General features: G+C 41.8%; 1 protein-coding gene across 8 annotated transcripts in view; it reads right to left on the reverse strand.

Annotated features, from left to right (window-relative positions):
- Positions 1-24,465, reverse strand: part of BICRA (BRD4 interacting chromatin remodeling complex associated protein) — a 283,868-nt gene that overhangs the window by 256,976 nt on the left and 2,427 nt on the right. For 6 of the 8 annotated variants that reach the window (XM_033954967.1, XM_033954971.1, XM_033954968.1 and 3 more), the window contains exon 3: positions 22,315-22,457. The gene's annotated coding sequence lies outside the window, so the exon portion shown is untranslated. Of the gene's footprint in view, positions 1-21,639; positions 21,943-22,314; positions 22,458-24,465 lie in introns of those variants that run through there. The other 2 variants (XM_033954973.1, XM_033954969.1) reach the window with 1 other exon arrangement.

The raw sequence follows: 24,465 nt of genomic DNA on the forward strand, positions 1-24,465 counted from the left end.
AAAAATTGAAATTAAAGTCCCTAGCAGCCTAAAAGCTCAAACACAGAACTGAGTCCCTTGTTGTCTTTCTTATAAACTTTGAGATACACAGAGGGTAATTCTATAAAGACGGTGCCAATATTTAGGCACCCAAGAATGTATTGAAATATGGTACACAAATTCAAATGCCAATATCCCAGTAGAGCAACATAGTAACATAGTAGATGACGGCAAATAAAGACCTGAATGGTCCAACTAGTCTATACAACTTGATTCAATCTAAAAATTTGTTGGGGGGGGGGTTTCCCTTCTTCTTCTTAGCTATTTCTGGGCAAGAATCCAAAGCTCTGCCCGGTACTGTTCTTAGGTTCCAACTACAGAAGTCTCCGTCAAAGCTCACTCCAGTCCATCCATACCCTCCCAGCCATTGAAGCCCTTCCCAGCCCATCCTCCACTAAACGGCCATATACAGACACAGATCATGCAAGTCTGCCCAGTACTGGCCTTAGTTCTTCAATATTTACTATTATTTTCTGATTCTAGACCCTATAGACTAGCATCTAAATGCAAAGGTGTATAATTTGAAGATAGTAATACGGTCTAAGACATACCACTAGACTTGTGAAGTACAAAATATTATAATTTGTGTGTTTTTATAGCAATCTTGGCATTTACACTAACTCTATGCCTGGTTTAAGTTGTCACATCAAAAATATATAGGCAAATTTATTTATTTTTATACTTCTATTCCATACTATCTTAAGTTTCTAGATGGATAACAAAAGGACATTGACAGTAATAATTTTACATCTGACATTGAACAGTAAGTAATAAGTTTGAAAACAGATATTGAGTGATTACTGGTATAATGATACTTACAGTTCTAGACATGTAACAAGAGGACATTCAAAGTGATAATTTGGAAATGGACATTGAACAATTACTGCAATAATGGCATAATTAGCATTTACGGACTAGCTCCAAGTATTTATAAGTTCAATTCTCAATAAGGACTTAAGGGGAGACACTGTAGGCTTCTAAAATAAAACGGTTTTGAGTTCCTTTTTTAAAAGATCTGAAGCTGGTTATTGTACAAAGATTTTTGGGTAGAGCGTTCCATTGTTTAGCACCTGCAATTCTGAATAAAGATTTTCTACAGGTTTCTAGTCATACTAATCAGAAAGACGGAACCTCAAGCAGTAGTTCATCTGAGGAGGGGATATACAATTAAACTACTAAGTAGATTTAAAACAAACTGGAATGCGTTGCCGGAGAATGTGGTGAAATCAGTTAGCTTAGCGGGGTTTAAAAAAGGTTTGGATAATTTCCTAAAAGAAATGTCCACAGGCCATTATTGAGATGGCTTGGGGAAATCCACTGTTTATTCTTAGGATAAGTAGCATAAAATCTGTTTTACTACTTGGGATCTAGCTATGTCATGGATAGGCAATTCCAGTCCTCGAGAGTCATATACAGGTCAGGATTTCAGGATATTCACAATAAATATGCATGAAATAGATTTGCATCTCAAGCAGGCAGTGCATGCAAATCCACCTCTGTGGCTCTCAAGGACCAGAATTGCCTACCCCTGAGCCAGGAACTTGTGACCTGGGTTGGCCACTGTTGGAAACGGGATACTAGGCTTGATGGACCTTCGGTCTGTCCCAGTATGGCAGTTCTTATAGTTCAGTTGCAACATACCACAAATGAGTGGGGGGCCATGCTGTGGAGGGCTTTGAAGGTCAAACACAGAAATTTGAAGATGATTCTTTGTTCTACTGGAAGCCAGTGCAGGGAGATCAGGACTGGGGTTATATGGACATATTTCACTGTTCCATTCAGGACTCTTAGCAGTGTAATTTGGGCACTAGTATTCTAGAAAATAAAGCATTCTATTTTGCAGCTCCAAATTTCTGGAATCATATGCCAAGAGAGCTGAGACTAGAGGCAAATTTGAAATCTTTCAAAATTATGTTTAAAACAGTATTTTTTTAAAGACGCATTTAGACAAGATGTAAATCAATCTGATATTAATCATATATTTTGAATGTTCCAGATCTTCAGTTAGCAGTCTTGGGAAAATATAAAGCTTAATGGTAATTATATGATTTTACTTAGGAGTGAATGTTTATATGGATTAGGTCTATACCAGTGGTTCCCAACCCTGTCCTGGAGGACCACTAGGCCAATCGGGTTTTCAGGCTAGCCCTAATGAATATGCATGAAGCAGATTTGCATGCCTGTCATTTCCATTATATGCAAATCTCTATCATGCATATTCATTAGGGCTAGCCTGAAAACCCGATTGGCCTGGTGGTCCTCCAGGATAGGGTTGGGAACCACTGCTCTATACCATCTAATAATGGATTTCCTTTTTATATTTGTTTCATTTTTATTATATTTTGTAAACCGCTTGGACCAGTAAAATGAACAAGCGGTATAACAAGTTTAATAAACCATAAACCATAGAAAAGGATGGTAGTCACCTACTTTTCTTTATAGCAATGCATCTCACCCAATCCTTGGGGCTCTCCTAGCCAGTCAGGTTTTCAGGGTATCAACAATGAATATGCATGAGGGACATCTGCATAGAAGAGAAGTAGTACATACAAATCTATCAATGTATATTCATTCTGGATGTTCTGAAAACCTGACTGGTTGGGTGTGTCCCCAAGGAATACCTGATTCATAGAATAGGCTCAAATAGGCACCCTTTTATAGAATTGCCCTCACAAACCAATACATTATGTATATACATTATGTTGTTTTGCCTATTGTAGGACGAGAAGCCTATACACTTATCCCTCCGTATTCGCGGTTTCAGCACTCGCGGTTTTGCTTATTCGTGATTTTTCATCTTATACCTACACATTTAGTTTTCCTTCTACTTCCCCTTTTGTTTGACAAGACAGATTAGCGCAAGGAAATTAACAAAACTGGAAATTACAAAAGAAGCCGCTCTAGCAGTGATGTAGGATTGACGTGCAGGGTGGGATTTGTAGCTCATGGCTCTTGGGGAAATGGCCTAGCGGTGCAGGGCCATGCCTGTGGGCGGGACAGGAAATGCAGGGCGGAGACTATGGGTGGGCTAGGAGAGCTCTCAGAACTGAAAAGGTGCTCATCAGTGTTTGTGGGAAGGGCTTAGAGGCACTAGGTCGACTCCCCTTGGCCTTGGCTGTAGGCCGATGAGTGCCAGTGTAGAAGCCGGGGCCAGGATGAGCCACACTGAGCTCCTGATCCTGCGCTGCCTCCTTTTCTATGGGGACCAGAGGTTTGGGGGAACTCGGAATTTCGGTACTTGCTTTCCTGGACAAGTTGGGGTGATTTGCACGGTGAGTGATTCCTGATAGGGATGATTTGGCTTCTCTGCTGGCCCTTCAGATGTAGTTATTCGCGGTTTGAATAGTAAAAACGCTGGCTGTTACAAAAAACCGCGAATAACATATAAAAAGTTATTTGTGGTTTTTCCATATTCGCGGCTATGTTACGCCTGCATGCACCGCGAATACATAGGGAGAAGTGTATTATTTATTGTTACCTAAGTGGAGTTTTTTCTCTAATGAGGAGCAGTGAGCTTACTTACTTTCAGCTTTGCTTTTATGTTAAGCTCCTAGTCAAAATGTGAAGTCTTTTTTTTCTACTTTAGGTATGATTAAATTAGCTTCTCTCCCGCAATACAAGAGAATAGATTTCATTCTATTTTGTGATATTTCTCTATTCTACCTGGTGTGAATTATTGAATTTAGCTCACCCGTTTAGGAGGCGCTAGATCAGGAGTGGGCAACTCCGGTCCTCAAGGGCCGAAATCCAATCGGGTTTTCAGGATTTCCCCCAATGAATATGCATTGAAAGCAGTGCATGCAAATAGATCTCATGCATATTCATCAGGGAAATCCTGAAAACCCGATTGGATTCCAGCCCTCAAGGACCAGAGTTGTCCATAACTGTGCTAGATACTTCTGTGTTATGGATAGTGCAGCAGTGATATCAGCACACTAGCTGATCAGTGCATCCACGCCCATTCTCCACCCGACATGCCCCTTCCAAAAAACATTAGTATGCAGTTAGTATGTACAGATGACAAAACTAACGCAGAATGTTTCAATGTGTCCCACTTTAGGCCATTTTTGCCACTTTAGGCACTGAATACAGCTTTGTTAAAGGGCCCCTAAGTTTGTCGCTATTTTAATCCTGGCTCTTAGCACTATTATAGTGTAGAAAATTTACTATATAGGTTCTGAAAATCTTTTTTATTACTTCACAGTGTGCTTGGCAGTGAACAGAATTTTTGTTAGTTACTGAGGTAATATGAGAATTTGAATATTTTTTGTTATATGGTGTATTGTAGAAGAAAACCTCTTAGTTGTGATGTCCATCTGTTCCTAGGGATTTTTTTTTTGGGGGGAGGGGGTCATTGAATAATACTTTTGCAGAATTGTACATGTAGGATTTATAATGGGGTCCTGTCCTATTAGGGGAGGGGTAGATTGGAAATCTAAATTCTTCATTACCTCCAAATCTATCTTTTCTGGCATTAACAGTGACATTGATCAATTTGACATAAAACATTCCCACCAGAGAAAATAAGTTACTGTGGAAAAGACACAAATACATCACACATCTGTTCAGAATCTGTCTTGTTATGCATCCTCAGGGTATGAAAGAAACTTGTGCTACAACATACCAGGGAGACAGCTTACCTGAGAAAATCCTGCCTGTAATGTGCTGCCTTTTTATTATATGTATACTAGTTTGACAAGCAGTGGCCAAGACTCAAAAATTATGGTTCAAAGATTTTTCCTTTACTATTTGGGGACATTCTGGAAATAGAATCTTATTTCCTTCTGTCTGAAGGAGAAAACAAAGCTGGATCTTCCTCAGTCAGGGTAGCTCTGCATTAGCCAGGACAGGCAATAAAAAGGAACTAAAGGCATGGAGAAAACCATTAATTCTGTGATAACTGAAAACAGGTTTTTAATGTATTACATAGGCACACTAAAAAAAAGAGGCTTTCTTAAGAGAAAGCCAGAGTGGCCTTGTTGGCATAAGACTTTTTTGGGGTGGTAGACCCCCAAGTTCTAGGGTACAGTTTTTATAAAAAAAAGAAAGCGCAAATGATTTATCCTAACACTATAGCTGAAATATTCTTGTGTTCAGGAGAAAATGAGCTGAAATGATCAGATTTCCTTCTGTGTGCGCAAAAGCAACAACTCAGGGAGCTTAACACTTTCTGGCTGTTTCTGGAGGAATCCTCTATTGAAACCTCACTCCTGGCAAAGGAATAACTCCGCTGGAGATCAAGCAAGGTCTGCAGATTGCAGTAGGAGAGAAAAATAGGCAGATTGGATGGGCCTGGCGGTCTTTATTTGCTGTCACAGTTTTATAGTTCTGAGTTTCTGAGAGCCTACTGTTTGAAAGGATTAAATGATGAAATGCTGGAAATTGTGCCATATTTTTTAAAGTCATGATGCAGAAGAAAATCTTTTGGCGACTATATTCCAGTAGTCATGTCATACTGAGCAGCCTGTGGCCTCATTTCTCATGGCAATACCTTCAGGCCAGCTGAGTACAGATCTACAAAGAAAAAGCAACCTGAGCATGTCATTGGGGGCTCCCAATTCTCCAACACTGCATGGGTCTCCCATGGGAACAGCAACACTACCACACTACCAATAATTTGTAATAAAGGGAGCAACGTAACAATCTTTCTGACCAAACTACATAATAATAATAAAAAAAATGTTCCAAGGGCTTAAAGGGGTAAAAGGTTCATCGATTAGATAAACTGCCTTTATGTGGTACAACTAAACTGGTTTACATATATTAATATATGCAGGTACTCTGCCCTAGTGAGCTCACAATCTAAGTTTTGTACCTGGGACAAAGGACAGTTAAGTGACTTACCCAGGGTCACAAGGAGCTGCACTAATCATCAGGCTACTTTTCCATCCTTTGAATGCCTGCCTCCACTGCCTGTCCTCTAATCACTGTAGGGGTATTATGATACCGTGACCATATAAATACTACCTCAGGTAATCGTGCTCTTTCCATAGAAAATCAGAACACCTAAACTCTAGGTAATTTTCTTATATGCATTCCTGTTAAGTTGCTTGACATTTCATGTTATCTACCTACACCTAGATCAGTGGTCTCAAACTCGCGGCCCGCCAGGTACTATTTTGAGGCCTTCAGTAGTAAGCGATTGTCCTCTCCACTCCACCTCACAATCACGTACAGACTCAGGAAAGCGCTTGCGTGAGGTTACAGCAGTGAGGCGGGCAATGTTCCTGAACACAAGGTAACCATTGGAGGCAGTGCAGCTTATGCATGTACCCGGTGCTGGAGGAGGTGAGAGCTGAAGGCGGTTGCAGACGCGACCATCGGACAATTAAGGCACAAGTTTTCCCATAAAGAATCATTCTTTATAATACCGAGGGCCTCAAAATAGTTGGTCCAAAATCTTGTCTCTTGCAGTTGATACTTGGATAGTTTTTCACTTTCTGCACGTTGCACTGCTTTCAGCTGTGTATAGCTGAAATTATCAGAAGCAATTTAGGAAAGATTTATATAGTTTATAAATACAGGTTTTTCCTAAATTGCTTCTGATAATCTCAGATAATCCACATGTTGGATTTGTAGGTACTTACCTCATGTAAAGTTGTCATTTCTTTAATAAGACATTAATTATTTTTTCTGCGGCCTCCAAGTTCCTACAAATCCAAAATGTGGCCCTGCAAAGGGTTAGAATTTGAGACCACAGACGTAGATGATGAGGGGGAGGAGAAATGGAGAGAACCTACTAATTTTGTTTTTGCTGTACTATAATATCAGACCCACATTTCTGACATAGGGCACACAGCAAATAAATCACACAATAGCCTTGGTAAGAGCAAGCATAGCACTCCTGATAAAACATATGGGGGGAAGTGGAGACTGTCTACAAATTCTAGATTATTTGGTTCTGAGTATTATCTATTCAAATCATGCTTTACCACATTTTATCTCTGGCTCTAATTTGAGACATGGATAGTCCAACATGCTTACAGATTTTCATCCAATATGTGCTTTATACAGTATAACATACAGTTAAATGGGTACTGCTGCAAATTTGTGACCAAAACAAAAGTTCTTAAACATTTTGGCAAGCAATTCAGAAAAATAGAGAGGCACTAAGTCCGTTAAAAGAGGCTTCCATTCACTAACGGTGCCAATAATCAGAACGTTGTTACACAATAGCAATAGAAAGCAAGATCATAGGTCCCTTAAAACATAATAAGCACATACTTTCTCAAGAAGTAAGGGAATCCCTATGGTACAGTTGACTAAAGAGATTTATCTTTTCCTGTCAGGAAATGCTCCTGGTGTTTCCTGCTAACTGGGCAGAGATTCTGGTGACCTCTGACCAAGGGTCAGGATCTTATGGACACTGCAAGGTTGCACCTACGTTATCAATGGCATGACCTACAGAACAAAATTCAGGCTGCATGCTGTCTGTACAGTTTCTCTTTCAGGACTGCAGCTCTGCCAATACACCTCCGTTCTTCCCAGCGCCCCCCCCTACCAATCCAGGCAAGTCCAGTCCTGAGACTTCATTTATGTAAATATTTTTAGTCTGAACTGATTTTGAAAAAGAAATGGTTCCAGGTGGAATACAATTACTTTGATATTTCTATTCTAACTGCAAATCATAATTTTCCATAGTTCCTGATAAGTTTTAGCTTTTGTCTAATTTTCCCAAAATGTTTTTTTTCACCTTGGATTGGTAACTGGGAGTATAATCTTCTCTGGTATCTGGGATCTTACTGAATAGTCACACGAAGAGCTTTGAACAACAACAGCAGATCACTGTGACCTGGCAAAAGTCACAAAATTAGCCAGACAGCTTTGGCTTGCCTGAACTTCCCTTGGTTCATCCATGTTCAAGATAATTTAAAGCCATGCCAGAGCTCTGCAGGGCCCAAACAGGATGCAGCTCGAGGGGGAGGGGAAGGCCACCAAAGAGACCTGAAAGCAGGCCAAAGAACAATCAGCAGAAGAGAAGCAAGCATGGCTGAAATTGTTTTGCATCTTATCTTTAACACTTAGGACATGTTCTTTTCCAACAGCCTGCTAAAAAACATATGCTTGGTATTGAAGATTAGTCTAGCTGGTATCTCTCCCCCACCTTCCCCAACAATATGAGCGCCACTAGAACCCTGTAGTATGATCACTCTTCACAGTAAGTGCAGTGGGTCTCCACCACCACCACCTTCATGCAGTCCACAGAAAGACAAGCAAAAAACACAGTTTCAGTTTCCTTGCACTAACTGAAGGAAAGAGGCATGCAGCACATACTGCATCTGTGGTCAGTATTGGGGCAATAGCCTTTTGCATCATCAAGTTCTAGATTGCTGGCCTGTCCCACTTGTTACAGTAGTATAGCAGGCTTAAATCTGTAAAAGAGCTTTTGACTTCAATTTAACATTTCCTCTTTTTTGCATCTATATGGCTGTATTTTTTTTGTTCTTAACTTATTCCTATTTGCTTATTTTTCTTTTTCACCTGACCTTTTTTTTAATTCTCTCTATGAACCCTTCTTTCTCCTGCTTTAGGCACTCACTCCTACCCTCCCCCCATCCTACTTCTGCCCAGCAAGTATTCTACTGTCAGAAGCCACTGTAACTCTTCCTGATTACAAAAAAAGGGGGGAGAGGGTCGTTCACTTCTGCCCCTTAGGATTTTAATGATTATTTTTGTACCCTTTTATATGATTTTTTTAATGTGATCATTTATTACGCAATATAAAACAGAATCTGAATTGGCTTCCATGGCCTACATAAATACCACCACCATTATCTTTTGAGCTTTCCACATCCTTCCAATATCTTTCTTTCCCACCTTCACCTACAGACCCAAATCTATCTTATGCTGCCAAATTCTTTATTCATAAAGAACAAAAAATGAACCCTGTTGAAGTGGAGGTGGAAAATCACTAGTGGCGGCTGTGTGACTGAGGGCTCTCCCGCTTAAGCAGTTATTAATTTTTAACATCAGTTGATTGAGCGTTCAGTTGGTCTTTGTCTCTTTCCCCTAGTCATTTTTCTTTCTTGGGGTTTGGGAGGTTTTTTCAAATTCTTTATTCATGCATGCTGCCATGTTAATGACAAGAACAGAAAATGGAAGACCCAATATTCCACAGTGAAAACAATCCAAACGATAAAAACAGAAAACTGTGGATGATGATGTTCTAAAAAGATTATTTATTTATTCCTTCTTCCAAAAAAACACAAATAACTACAATTGTAATAGTCCACATGTGTAGTCCTACCGGTAGGACAACACATGTGGACTATTAGAATTGTAGTTATTTGTGTTTTTTTTGGAAGAAGGAATAAATAAATCATCTTTTTAGAACATCATCATCCACAGTTTTCTGTTTTTATCGCCATGTTAATGATCCCATAAATGGTTCTCAAACATATAAAACATATCTTAATAAAACTTCTGACTGCTGCTTTTTTCACTTCTGGTAAATGATGCATTTGAGCCCAGATTCTGTATAAGACGCCGGAATCAGGCCTACACTTGCCCAAACTAAACTTGATTCTGTAACCGACGTCCATGTTGCAGACGCCGGTTACAGAATCGGGTTTGTTTAGACCTGGCCACTATACTTAATCGCAGCAAGGGATCTCCCTGCCGTGATCATTATAGTGGCCGTGGCTACAGCCGCCAGTCTTCCCCCCCAACGATCGTGGTAGGAGGGTGCCCAACCCCTCCTGCCCACAGAATCCCTCCATCGCTGGCAGGAAGGTGCTCAACCCTTCCTGTTGGTAGGCCCCGCCCACCGGAGATCACCGGCAAAAGGATACCCAACCTCTCTTGCCAGAGCCCCCCAATGACCCCCCCAACATAACACCCCAACCCCCCAAATGATACCCCCCTCGGGCTTACCCACAAGTTGGCCCTAGGATCCTGTGGGTTGGGCAGGGGAGGGGCGGGCCCACCTCATTTGGACAGAGGCTGGCCTGTTGGCCGGACGGTGCAAGGGCCCATCCAGCTAACTTGCTAGCAAGCTTGAGGGGGGTTGGGAATATCATTGCCGGGATTCGGGGGGGGGGGGGGTGTTTTGTTGGGGGAGGTCCAGCAGGAGGGGTTGGATACTCTCCTGCCAGTGATCTTTGGGGGGGCAGGGCCTACCGGCAGGAAGGATTGAGCACCTTCCTGCCAGCGATGATGGGGTTCTGTGGGCAGGAGGGTTTGGACACCCTCCTGCCGCGATCATCGGGGGGGGGGAAGGGGGAGAGCCCTTGCCGCGATTAAGTATAGTAGCCGCATCTACTTACCATGTAGGCCAGTATTTTGCTGGTCTACATTGTAAGTGTCTCCCGCTCTACTAGGGAGATGCGTAGGGCTGCCTAGGTTCGCCTAAGGCTACTCCCTAGCCTTAGGCGAGCTTAGGCAGGCTTGCGGGCCTCCCTAGGCTCTCGGAGGCGCCTTCAATATAGGCAGCCTGCCTAGGGAGCATTTTTTTTTTTTTAGAAAACGTGCCTCCTGATTGGCTGATTAGACAGCTGTAGGACGCCTACAGCTGCCTACAATCGGGACGCACTTTGTAGAATCGGGGCCTTGATGTCCCCGTGATATGATATCTAGTGATTCTCACTTTCTATTATGTTTTTTTTTTTTAAACAGAAGTACAATTGTACAGAATCCAATAGAATCCAATACAAAAATAAAATCTAACAGTGGTTCCTAACTTGGGTTCTGGAGATTGCTCAAACAAGTCTTACTATCGAGGTAACCTAAATATGAAAATTAACCAAATATACTTCTGCTTTAGGCTGTTATTTGACCAACTTAGGACCAGCTATCAAATTTTGTCAATATGAACGTCCCTATAAAGTCAGCATTTCCCAACTTTTCAAACCCAAGACACACATAAGAACCACCATATTGGGTCAGACTGATGGTCCATCTAGCCCAGTATCCTGCTTTCCAACAGTGGCCAATCCAGGTCATCAGTACCTGGCAGAACCCAAGAGTAGTATGATTCAATGCTACTGATCCCAGGGATAAGTAGTGGCTTTTCCCATATATATAGTTACATCTTTTTATTGAAGAATGACCAGCTTGCAAACAATAGAACCATTAGCATTACAAAAGAACAATGTGGAATATAAACTGTCTAGAATATGATCATCCTAATCCCCCCCCCCCCACACACCTTTTTACTAAGCCATGGTAGAGGTTTCTACCACAGCCCGGAGCACTAAATGAACTGACGCTGCTCCAACACTCATAGAATCATACCATGGCTTAGCAAAAAAAAAAGGGCCTTAGTGTCATATACACCTTGTCAACAAATTGAATGAAGTCATAATCGTGATAAAACGGTATCTGTAATTTTTCAGCCTTACCCTCCCTCCTAACCTGCCCTCCCCTTCCCTATGAAAGTTTATGCTTGTGAATGTAGAATAGCCACTAACCCGTCAGGAGATACTTTCAAATCTGTTTGATAGCAACCACAATAATACAAGAGAATAAAAAATTACCACAGAATATACAATATTGTGTCCAGACTACCCTGTCCTTGAAGCTACCCCTCACCCCACCCAGAATAGAAGAATCAACATGGGGGGGAGGAAAACTACAAGAGACCTGCACTCATAGCCTTTTACTGAACAACAAACTCCCCCCACCAAAAAAAACAAAAACACCACACACACACACCCGTACCTCAATTGGTTGCTCTATAATGAAGGCTCTTGATAAGGTATTTAAAGGCAAGGAAATAACAGTTAAAATGAAGATCAGATTGGTCCTGCACTAATTTTCTCAGTGGTCAATTACAGATGTGAAAGCTGGACATTACGGAAACAAGATAGAAAGAGGATCGAATCATTTAAATTCTGGAGCTGGAGAAGGATTCTATGCGTGCTGTGGACCACCAGGAGAACTAACAAATCGATTTTGGAAGAGATCAGACCAGACTATGTCAATCAAAGTCCACATGATGAAGTTATGACTATCTTATTTTAATTACACTATTAGAAGAGAGAGATCACCAGAGAAGGATATCAAGTTTGGGAAGATCAAAGGAACTAGGCAAACAGGGTGACTGGACATGTTTGACAACTACTATGGGGATGGCGCTGGAGGGCCTCGTCAGACTTGCACTTGACTGACTTCTCTTGTGGATCTTTAACTCATCTAGTCACTGGGACTCAAACTCAAGTCGATGGCACCTAACCCCCTCCCCCCCCCAGATGTAACTTCATGAAATGTCCCTTAGTCTTTGTACTTTTTGAAAAAGAAAATAATTATTCACTTTTACCTGTTCTACACCACTCAGGATTTTGTTGACCTCTATCATATCCTCCCCTCAGCCATCTCTTCTCCACGCTAAAGAGCCCTAACCTCTTAAGCCCTTCCTCATATGAGATTACTTCCATACCCTTAATCATTTTGGTTACCGTTCTTTGAACCTTTTCTAATTTCATCTTTATTGAGATATGATGACCAAACCAAAATTACACATAATATTAAAGGTGAAGTCACACCATGTACAATAGTGATACAGAGCCATTTTAATATTCTTTGCCTTATTTTCTATCCCTTTCATAATAACATCTAGCATTCTATTTTTCTGTTCTGTGTGTGGCGGCAATGGAAGTCAAAACCATAGACAGTGCATGGGAGAGACCTCATCTGAAACAAGAGAGACTTGTGGAGGGTCGATGTCCAAGATGAAGGCTTTATTAAAACAAATTAATAATCCACATGAAGATGTTTAGGACCTAATACACTGAGAACATTTGGACCCAACACAGTCTGTGTTTTGACACTAAGGTCTTCCTCAGGGGTCCCTGTAGGTCCTATAAGGAAACTCGTGGATTATGTATTAAAAACAAACAATGAAACCTCTGCATTGTTGAGAATTACTCGAGAGCGGGAGAATTCTTCTAGCCATAAGAAAGGCTAGTAAAGGACTTGAAAGGGGCAATGTAGTGGTAGGCTGAGAAGATGCTGTGTGTGCATATTTCCACGTTTATTCGAGGTGTTTTAACCCACCCATCAAACAGGTTATCTAGGCAGTTTACAATCTTAGTAAGGCAAAAAAGGGGAAGTGAGAAATAGGAGGAGTGGGATCAAAGAGTGAACTACAATGTCTGATAGGAGAGGAGTATATAAAGCAGGCTTGCTGGTGGCATCACCAAAGTGTGGAGAAATTAAGGACAGGCATCAGAGTAAAGGAAGGTTTTAAGGTCTAATTTGAATTGTTCTAGGGAGGAAGCCAGTTGAAGATGAAGGGATAGCTTATTCCAAAAAAATCAAGTGACAAATAGCATCAAGGGTGAGTATATAGAAAAAAGGGATCACCAGTAAGTTGTGCTTAGAGAATCAGAGTAGCCTGGAGGGACAACAGGGGGTCAAGTTAACAAGAGCGGAATAGGGGTTCCCCGGAGTTGCAGATTTTGAAAATTTAAGAGAAGTATCTTGAATATAATTTGATGGGAAATGGGCAGCCAGTGGGCAGATTTGAGAAGTGGAGTAACATGATCATATTTCTTGAGTCCTGTAATGAGTTTAATAGTGTTTTGTAATGATTTGTAGGCAACATTATCTAGGCCCTATAAAGCTCATGCTAGACCTATGTGTCTAGATATCTGCTCAGAAAGGAGCTCCCCTGTGTTTAAGAGCTCCTGCTGGTGTCCATTGTTACTTGCTATCAGATGCTGAGAGCAGGGATGACCTTTAGTGTGGCACACCTGATCAGGTCCAAAAGCACACCAGAGTGCCTTGGCACAACAGTTGTGAAATGCTGTCCTAAATAACTGCACAAAGTATTTTTGTACTGGGATTTCTCTTATCTTCTTAATGGCTACGTCTGCCAAACAGATTGTACATTCAAAATGCATTTGCCAAGAAATGAAAAGGGTAAGAGTAACTGCTTTCAAAACTTGTTCTTTCCAAAATACTGATGTCTTGTTGTGGACTTCCCAAACTAGCAGCATGTGTCTAAATTTAGACAAATTGAATTTTTTTGAGATCCAAAAATGATAAATTTACTAGAACTCCCATTAAGCTTAGTTTAGCTACCTTTTAATGTATTTCCTGCTTGTATTTTAACAGTTTCTTCTAGGAAAAGAGCAGGTAATTTTAAGTATTGAAAGGTTGTTAGAACAGCTATGGTCATTTGCCTGCATGGTGGGCTCAAAAATGCCTCATCTTTAAACCCAAAAAAAATTATTTCTGGGTCCTTGTCTCACTATCCCATTTCACCTCTTGCTCCCTGTGCTTTGGAAGCAGCAGTGCAGACACATATCTGCTTCTTGCAAATCATTTCTCTCAGACCTGCATTCCTTGCTCAACAAGCAGGAGGGGCTTCTCAGGAAACATGCCTGGGGGAAGGGAGCATGTTGTTCTATGTAACTGGCCTAAGATTATCCAGGAACTGGAGAGTTATACACAGTTCTGATCTGATGTTTTACTTTTTCTTATTTTCCCCCCAAGACAGTTGCCCAGAAGAAGAGGGAAACTCGGGGCCATTGTTACAGGAAGCTGTCAGTGTATAGTACTGCCTACTTCTGCCATCCAGCTGGGTCACCCACAATTTGAGAGAATGCATCTGTGTGGCAATAATACAATATAAATTGTTCCATGTTCAAATCCCCAAACTGCACTGGTAATAAGTGATCCATCTGAAAGAACGTGTCATTGTTCCTAGCCAAATATTTGCAGGTGTGTAGATAACATTATAAACATTTTTTTAAAAAACAACCTATGCTGTTAATAAAAACATAGAACAGAATCAACGCAATACTGGCAGAGTCCTCTAGCATGAAAATCTAACTACAGCACTATGCAAGAAAAGAATAAATCAATGTCAATGTATGAACAGGCATGGATACAGAAAACAATATGGATAGGGAGATCAGGTCTTGTAAACATAATATTTACAGAAAGAAACATCATTCCTATAGAACACTGTCTCTCAAACTGTGTGCCATGGCACAGTGCTGTGCCTCAAAGAGATTCCAGAATTTTACTTTATTTTTTTAAATTCCTTTAAGTACCGTATATACTCTAAAAGAAACTGGGATTTTGGGGCCAAAAAAATTGGCCCCAAAATGGGGGTCCTGGTTTATATTTGAACCAATACACCCCCTTCCAAAATTACTGCACGCCGCCAGGCGCTGCACCCTGCCGCCCTCCCTGTCCTAGCCTCATATCTCTACTGCCGATCGTCGGTAGCAGACCGTCGAGACCCCCTTCCCCCCCCAAAAAAAAAGGAGGAAAAATGGTTGACTAAAATATAAGTTGGGCGGCTTAATATTCAGCTCTGCACCCAGCTCCCTTTCTGCCATGCACTGCACCCAGCATCCTTACTTCCCTCCTTCCCCTGTCAGGCACTGCATCCAGCTCCCTTCCTGTCAGGCACTGCACCCAGCACCCTTCCCTCCCTCCCCTGTCAGGCATTGCACCCAGCCCCCTTCCTTCCTTCCCTTCCTCCCCTGTCAGATTCTACACCCAGCACCCTTCCTTCCCTCCCCCGTCAGACTCTGCACCCTCCCTCCCAGGCTCTGTACCCTGCCACCCTCCCTGTCCTAGCCTCATACCTCTACTGTGGATCGCCGGTGGAGGTGCAGCGGGCAAGAGCAAACTTTCCAAGTTCCTGCCCCGCTGTTAACTGGCTGCCGTGTCTTCGGCCGCTGAAAAGCACGAGCAGGTGTGCGATATGTCGCTGCTGCTCAGTGCTGAGCGGCTTCCATAATTTTTGTGAGCCAGTTAACAGCGGGGCAGGAACTTGGAAAGTTTGCTCCTGCCCGCTGCACCTCCACCGGCGATCCACAGTAGAGGTATGAGGCTAGGACAGGGAGGGTGGCAGGGTACAGAGCCTGGGAGGGAGGGTGCAGAGTCTAACGGGGGAGGGAAGGAAGGGTGCTGGGTGTAGAATCTGACAGGGGAGGAAGGGAAGGAAGGAAGGGGGCTGGGTGCAATGCCTGACAGGGGAGGGAGGGAAGGGTGCTGGGTGCAGTGCCTGACAGGAAGGGAGCTGGATGCAGTGCCTGACAGGGGAAGGAGGGAAGTAAGGATGCTGGGTGCAGTGCATGGCAGAAAGGGAGCTGGGTGCAGAGCTGAATATTAAGCCGCCCAACTTATATTTTAGTCAACCATTTTTCCTCCTTTTTTTTGGGGGGGGGAAGGGGGTCTCGACTTGTATTCGAGTATATACGATATACACTAGAATAGATGACATGTAAATCGCATACACAAGAGTCTGTCAATATTATGAGGGTCTGCGTACGCAAGCATCATTCTTTGATGTGACTGACCCTTGAAAACTAACAGCAAGTAATTTTATTTTTATTTTTAATGCAGTAGTTATCTCAACTTGAGCAACCCTTTGGATCCTCTTATCTTTGCGAACTTGGATTTTCAGCTCTCTCAGAAATTAAATTTTAAAAAAGAGAACAATTGCAGATGGTGGATAATAAAATGAGCGTTTGCTTGTCGACTATTGAGCTGCATTTTTAGTTAATCTGCACTCAAAAACAAGTACATCCATCGCACTGATCAGCAATTCTATTCTATCTACTTTAGTTTCATCATTGTTACAATTACCCAACATAGCTTGAAAAACTTCAAATAATTCTCAAATTTAATTTTTTGTTGGTTTTGCAATTTTATACCTTCAATTATAATGTGCCACTAAAACCATTTGCTCCATTTTATGTGCCAGAGCTAAAAAAGTTTGAAAGACGCTGCTATAGACAAATCATATTACTGAAGAGTTATCTATTCAGTGTAGCAGACTATAAGCTCCACTGAGCAGGGACTTCCTCTTCTGTGCGTCTGTACATTGTTGTGTCATGTAACTTATAATTAGTACTACTTTTGCTCATCCCTAGAAAGTGCCCACTCCATGGCTCATATGTAGAGTATTTGGGCTTTCCTGAAGTTGGAGAGAGAGGGTCTGAGCAACATCGGGAGACAGTTTAATTTGACTGAAGTTACAGCTCAGCGGTACCAGATAAGTTTGGGGGGGTTTTTGAGCACAAGATGGGCCTTTCTTCATTTTGAGACAAGTAGTGTTATATTTACATGCGGATTTTTTTTAAACGTATGTGATAATACCAAGCCAGTTTTGTTTTACTGTATGTAAATTGCTGCTGTTAAGTGTCTGAGGCTTTTTCTCCATTACGTTTTTTGGTTTTACACAGTCTCTTACAAGCAGTTTGCCAATGGACATATATAACAACACATACTACATTGTATTTTTTATATTGTTTTTATACATGTTATTCTCTTAATTCATGTGTGGAATGCAATATATTAACAATATGCAATTTCTCCCTCAGGAATGCAATGGCTGGCTGCAGAAGGTCCCTGGGTTCAAGAGTTCTACCTCCTTGAGGCAGCTGGAGCTGGGGATGCTGTAGAGACAATGCTCCTAGGCCCTGGGAAGAGAGGCAGCTATGATCATTCTTCAAGGGCGACACCCAGTAACCAGATTTCGGTTTTATGATTTGTCCCAGTACCGAGCACACTACATTTGTTTGGGGAGGGGGTTGGAAATTTAGGAACTACCATAAAAATGCAGAAAAACCCCACACACTTATGAATACTCATGGCATCAGGGATCCTAGTCTTCATTTCAGCTGAGCAAGAAGCACAAGCCAATAATGCTTGGTCCAAATGAAAAACAATCCTTATCCTCAGATTCCAGAATTGGAGAAGTGCATTGCAATTCTCCCCAGAGCGAATTGTTGCCAACCAACATATACTTGCTGTAGTGCAAGAACATCAGCACATCTCCAATTTTTTAAAAAAGTTTATTTCCTTGGAAATGTATTCAGAGATAAGGGCAGCTTCCAAGGCACAAACCCAAACATCGGTGGTTTCTGCAACTCCCTTCCTCACTGGTCCCTGTTCATGCATTGATGTTTATCTCAATGCCCGATATGACTCAGCTGCTCCCCTGGCATTCTCCCATCCATAATCAGAGGCTCAAAACACAGAAGAGAATCGGGCTATACAGCAAAGGGTGCTGGAACAAAGAATGAAATATGCAAACTACTGAAGAACAAACTCCATACTCCACTCACTGCATTATTTATACAAATCTGGGGTTCTTATTTGCAAGACTTACATCCTGAAGGCCGTAGTGCGATTTTAAGTTGGATCTCTTAATTGGGCTTTTATTTAGTTAAATGAAGAGAGTATCATTGGGTAGAGAGTACTATAGGGTGGGGAGGGGTGGGAGTGAAGAGGGAGGGTAAGGGTTCTAACACATATAGATATAGTGGGGGTTTATTGAAATTGGAATTTGTCTTTTATTATGTATATTATATTATAATAGTTGATGCATTATTGATGTGCTTTGATGTTGTATGTGCTGTTTTTGATGATGTTTGCATCAATAAAAATTGTTTGAATCTAACAGGTATCGTATACCTTTATCCCTTTATCATATACCATATACCTTTATTTTCTAAAGCCCTGTTGTCCCCCAAACTACTGGTGTCTCTCAATTTATAAACTACCGGTGTCAGCAGTTTATAATCTATGCTGCTTTTTTCTCTCCTTTTTTTTAAATTCTCTTGCTTGTGAGAAGCTTTTACTGAAGTTCAATGTTTCTCCCCCCCCCCCCCCCCACTGGTAGAAGTTCAGTTCAGCCACGCTTGAACATTTATTTTAATACAGCACCAAAGATTTAATTACAATCCATGCAAATATTTACAGTGTGGGAACAGCACAACACAAGGCACAAGAACATGGAGCTCAAGCCAACAGACCACAAAACAGAATGAACCACGGTCAAGGCTGAAGTGGTAAACAAGGAGACATGGGAGGAGAGTGGTGATAACACAGGAATATGAAATCTCTCCCAGAACTCTACAAATGGTAGACCAGGCCTCACTGCTGTACCACTAGTACAAGAGTAAGCTTGAGCACCCTATGAATAGAGAACAATAGTGCCAGTGCCAAGGGAACTGATCCTTTCAGTTGGGGGTATCAGTCAGGTTTCTCAACATAGCCTTTGGGACACACCCAGCCAGCCGAGTTTCAGGATACCCATAACAAATATGCATGAGGTAGATTTGAAAGCAATGGAGGCAGTGCATGCAAATTTTTCTCATGCATATTCATTGTGGATAACTTAAAAACCAGACTGGATCGGCTTCATACTAGCCACTGTGTGGGTAAACTGTCACTGCTCCGAGCATACATTGGTGTGCACTTCTGCTTAAGTATCCATTAGCTGAACAACTTCGATGCCAATTTATGAATGGAATGCCGATGTCTGTGGCAAGATTGACTTGCATCTGTTCCAGAGATGCTGCTGAAATAAATGTGGTGCTACAAGTCAAAACACTAGCAGCAGTGATTTATAAACCTGCTTGTATATTTCAAAACTGCCAGCCCTGAAGGAATCCCATGCCAGATGCAAGTGGCCACCACTAGTGATCATGAATTATGGTTTATAATGCAGCAAGAGAACCCCTTTGCTAGTAAGAAAGGAGAAAACAGCACAAGCTCACTGAAGTAATCTAACATCATAAATCGATAAATACAGCTGAGCTAATTCTGCCCTTGAGGATGCACAGTGGCAAGGAGCCAAATAATAACTAATATTGATAATTACAGATAATAAACAAGGATTATTATTTAGGTTTCAGAAGTCTAGCACCCAACCTTTGAAGCAGATTCTGAAAGAATGAGGTGAGAAGGACATGCTATTACTATCTACTATAATTACATTTGAGAAAACCAGTGATTCCCAAACCTGTCCTGGGGGAACCTCAGCCAATCAGGTTTTCAAGACACCCAGAATGAATATTCATGAGATAGATTTGCATACCAAGGAGGCAATACATGCAAACTGACCTCATAAATATTCATTGTGGATATCCTGAAAACCTGACTGGCTGGGGTTTCCCTGGGACAGGTTTAGGAAGCACAGGAGTAAACCATTGTAGACACACACAAAAAGGCTCACTGCTGAGCCCCAGGAAGAACTAGGCCTCCCAAGTTTTAAAATTATTTAACTCACAACCCTAATTAAACCCAACTGTTTTTCACTTTCTATTAAAAAAAAAACCCAAGAACTAATCTTTGGGTGGGATATTTGGAAAAATCACCAAAGTCTGCATAGGAATGAGACTTGCATGCCACTAGTGATGGCTGTCCTATAGGAATCTTAGTAAAAAAAAATTAACACTCAGGCTTCCTCATACCTATTATATAAATCATGAGAGGCAAGCATAAACAGAATTTTTTTTTCAAGATTAAAAACGAATAATTCACATAGCAAACTCCATCCATTGCCCTGGACAGTTTTCTAATGCACCTTTATGGTATGGTAGGTGCTACAGCTAACATGATTCCCAATCTCCTGGCTGAGCAAGGCGACCCAAGAACATCAGCAGAATGTATACCAACGTGCAGCACGTCTCAGCCTGTCAGTGCGAACATCTGGAGGAGGAGGTAAGAAACTGAAGTGTACCCTCTCTCAAGTTTGTAAATAATATTGTTTATTGAACATTTTTAATGTACACAAAGCAGCACACAATAAATAAAATGGTTACAGAGTCTTTGCCCCAAATGTCTTTCAGTGGAAGTCTCACCCACAGACAAGCAACTTTTCTCAGGGAACATAAGAGGGTGTGGGGGCAGGTGGGAGAGAGTCAGAGACTAGTTACATTATTACAATTCAAATAAATCGCTTTAAAAATAATTATGCACAAGTGGAAGGTTTTTGTTTGTTTTGCTTCATGGAACTTGTTCCTGAACAAGTGTCTTATAAGCCAAACACCCTCTGCTTCTCTCCGTAATTAATGTTTACATTTGATGATTTACCTTGTTCACATCAATACAAAAAATATATATATAACCTTCTGTATACCTGTGTTTTTCATAAATGAAAATCACTGAATCAGAAATGCTCCAGAGGTATATACACAATATAACAGAAACAAGTCTTCTCAACAGAGCTACTCAGCACACAAATCTTAACTAGGAGAGATTTCAGACCAAATCAGAGGAAACCTCATATAAAGAAAAACTACTGAGAACTTGCGTTATTTTGAACCAGCAAATTCCAAACTAATAGCGTGCCTTGGGCAAAAACATTTACTAAACTAACCTAAAAGCAGCATTACAAAAAAACAACAACATGTTGTAGGTATTACAATTACAGTACTCATAACTGACTGTCTGCTTTGCTGAGAATCAAGATTGGAGCAGCACAGACACTGATCAGTATTAAATAGCTGGTGATACAACAGAGCAAGATACAGGTGAACTAGGTGTGTGTGTTTTAAGGATGGCCTTGGTACTAGGATAGCATAAGGAGCTTGCAGGCAGGTATGTTTGAAGAAAAAGTAGTACTATGAGGTTCAAACAGCAGGTGATGTTGCAGAATAATGTGGAAACACATCCAGTCTACAGAATGGAGAGCATTATGGGGTAAACTAGACTGGTGTACTAATTTCAACTCAAACAAGAACCAAAGTTCTAATTGATGTTTCTAAACAACAAAAGTCACGCTCAATTTATGATCATTTTTGTCCAGCTTCTCAGAAAACACATTCAATGCACTATAATGCAAATCATAAAATAATCCCTAACCTTCCGATTATAAAATTGCGCGCAACACCCGAGAAAGGTCACCTGCATAGCTTGCATTTTGAAATAAGTGTGCCAAATCTGTTCTACAAATGAGCCAGACTATCCGCCGAGCACCCAAATCGGGGTGTTTGCTCCCTCGCTGCACTTAAACGACCTTTTTCGCACACCCTGCAATAAAACTTGCACATCCATGAGCAAAAGCCCACAGCTGCTCGCCGAATACCGACACCCTGAAGTAGCCCAGCCTTGACGCCGGAAAGGGAAAATGGGCAGAACGAAAACACGGTTGGCCGAGAAACGAGAGCTCACAACCGGGAAATCAAAACGCCAGCAAGAGTGGAATGCTGTTTCTCTCCACCCCCTTCCCTTTCTTCGCTATCCCTTCCCGGGGCTGGGGTCCCCCTCCCCCCCCCTGTTCCTGAATTATTTCGAGTTCGTGTCTTTCCCCCTCTCGCGCTCTGTACCACATAACGCTGGGTATCATTTTTATAAAGCTACATTGTATTCTGTAGACGTGACCTGCAGACGCAGTACATGGAAGTGGAGCGAAGGGAAGGGGGGCTGAGGGGGGGTGTCGGGCGGCCTGAAAGGGGCAGGAAGGCAGCCGCGGGGTAGCCAGCGCCCATCCTGCCCCCCAGCTCCCTCGCCCTGCTGCGGCCCGGGTGCAGGTAGAGTTAAGAGATTTAAAGAGAAATCGCTACATTGTAACAAACTCACCGTGATGTGTTTGAGCAGCAGTCGGCGCGGGGTCTCCAAGACATCACAGCACGGGCTGGGCGATGCGAGGACCCGAGTTGCACAGAAGTTTAGAGGCCCGGCGCGCTGCCTGATCGCTGGGGCCATGCAGAAGACGACGGCGGCTGCGGGAATAGAAACAGGATTTGAAAAATACGGGTTTCCGCTGTTTGTGATAGTTTTTCCTTGTAATTTTCAGGGAAAACGCTTTCCACTGATTGTAGTTCTCTTTTATAAATGTATATATTTTTTTTTCTTTGCATGCCCCACCCCCTTTCATACTTGTTTTGAAACAATTCAAAAAAAAAAAAATAGTCTACTGGGTTTCTTTCGCTGATTCCGGTTACTTAGAGAAAAGTTAATCTTATGTTGGTTATGTCCCATTTGGGGACAGAATGATAAGCTGCAAAAAAAAAAAAAAAAAATCATCATACAGTGGCTTCTCTCTATATCAGATTGTTCCTAAAAGATCGTCTGTTATATTACAATTACAATTACGTTTCACATACACGCGTTGACGGGTACTGTAGCAATCTCGACATACTTCATGCTTTCATTGAAAGATAAACTTGCAATGAATTTGGCAGCAACTGCAGTTTGGAAGCCTTTACAGTACACCGTGCCTGGCTGTTTTTCTAATAAACTTTTCCCACTCAGGATCAGAATAAAATGATTTTAAAACGTCACATCCATTCTTGCCATTTAACATGAATCATAATAAAGATTCGGGAATACTTCTTAGCATTTGCCAGTTGTTTACACATTATGTTTTTGCTTCACCACAACTGTGTAAATTTGGCTAGCATGAAAATTGTGCTTTTCTTGGCACAGAAGGGGAGTATTCAGCTGACAGCGTTTACCCATGCATTGGTTTGGTGTGAAAATATGGGAGGGGGTATTTGCTGGTCTTTTATTTATGATGTACCAAAGTTGTCTCAATAGTGAATATAGAACAAAGATAAGCAACATACAGTACTGTCATAGAAACATAAGATTAGCCACACTGGGTCAGATCAATGGTCTATCTTGCTCAGTATCCTATCTCCAATAGTGGCCAATCCAATTCACAAGTATCCAGCAGAAACCCAAACAGAAATGTTCACAACAAAATTTTAAATATTAACAGAATGATTAGAAAGTAGTCAGTTCTGGAGCAGTACATAATATGCTGAGGAGGGAAAAACATATTTCTGAATTGGTCCACTGAAATGAGAAGGTGCATATTTTTCTCTCAGACTTGAAACACAGCACAGTCAACTTTTCTTACTTAGCTGAAGTGCCTGTTGCAGCACTCACTGCTTTCTTCTCTTTCCAGTGGCCTAGTGAGGGTGAGTGGTGCCCAGGGCGGTGGCGCTCCTCTCCGCCCTCTTCTCCATCCCTCTGTTCCTTCCCGAACCTCCCTATCACACGCACGCGCCCCTTCCCCATTACCTCTTTAATTTTCCTGGTGCGAGCAGCATCACGAACTTGCTGCCCACGTTGGTGTCACTTCCTAGGCGCGGGACCCGGAAGTGACATCAGAGAGAGAGCCGACACTGACAGCAAGTTTGTGATGTTGCTCGCACCAGGAAAATTAAAGAGGTACAATGGAAGGGAAGGGGCGCACGCATGCAGCAGGGGGGAGGAGAGGAGGATGAGTGCCAGTGCCCCCTACCAAGATGGCGTCTGATGTGAACCCCCCCCCCCACTTACTACGCCACTGTGTTTTACTGTGTGCACTGTACACTATTCTCTTTTATTGTATCTGTAAGCAGGGGCAGCAAAACACTTTTCTGGTTGTGGGTGGATGCAAAATAAATAAATAAATAAAACATATTTTGGCCCTGTTCCCACCAAACTTCTTAGCTGCAGGCCATAGCCCCAGAGATCCACCCCATTCCACTGCTTATGGCAGTAGGGCTATATTACTACTACTACTACTAATAATATAATAATCATCATCATTTCTATAGCATTACTACACATATACAGCGCTGTACATCAAAACAGGACACTGCCCTGGAGGTCCACCCTATTCCACTACTTATGGCAGTAGAGCTCTTATTACCTTTAATTTCTAGAGTGCTTCTAGACATACATAGCACATCAAAACACAGAAAAGACAGTCCCTGCTCAAACGAGCTTACAATCTAG

This window comes from Geotrypetes seraphini, chromosome 8, assembly GCF_902459505.1.
Source record: "Geotrypetes seraphini chromosome 8, aGeoSer1.1, whole genome shotgun sequence".
Lineage (NCBI taxonomy): Eukaryota > Metazoa > Chordata > Amphibia > Gymnophiona > Dermophiidae > Geotrypetes > Geotrypetes seraphini.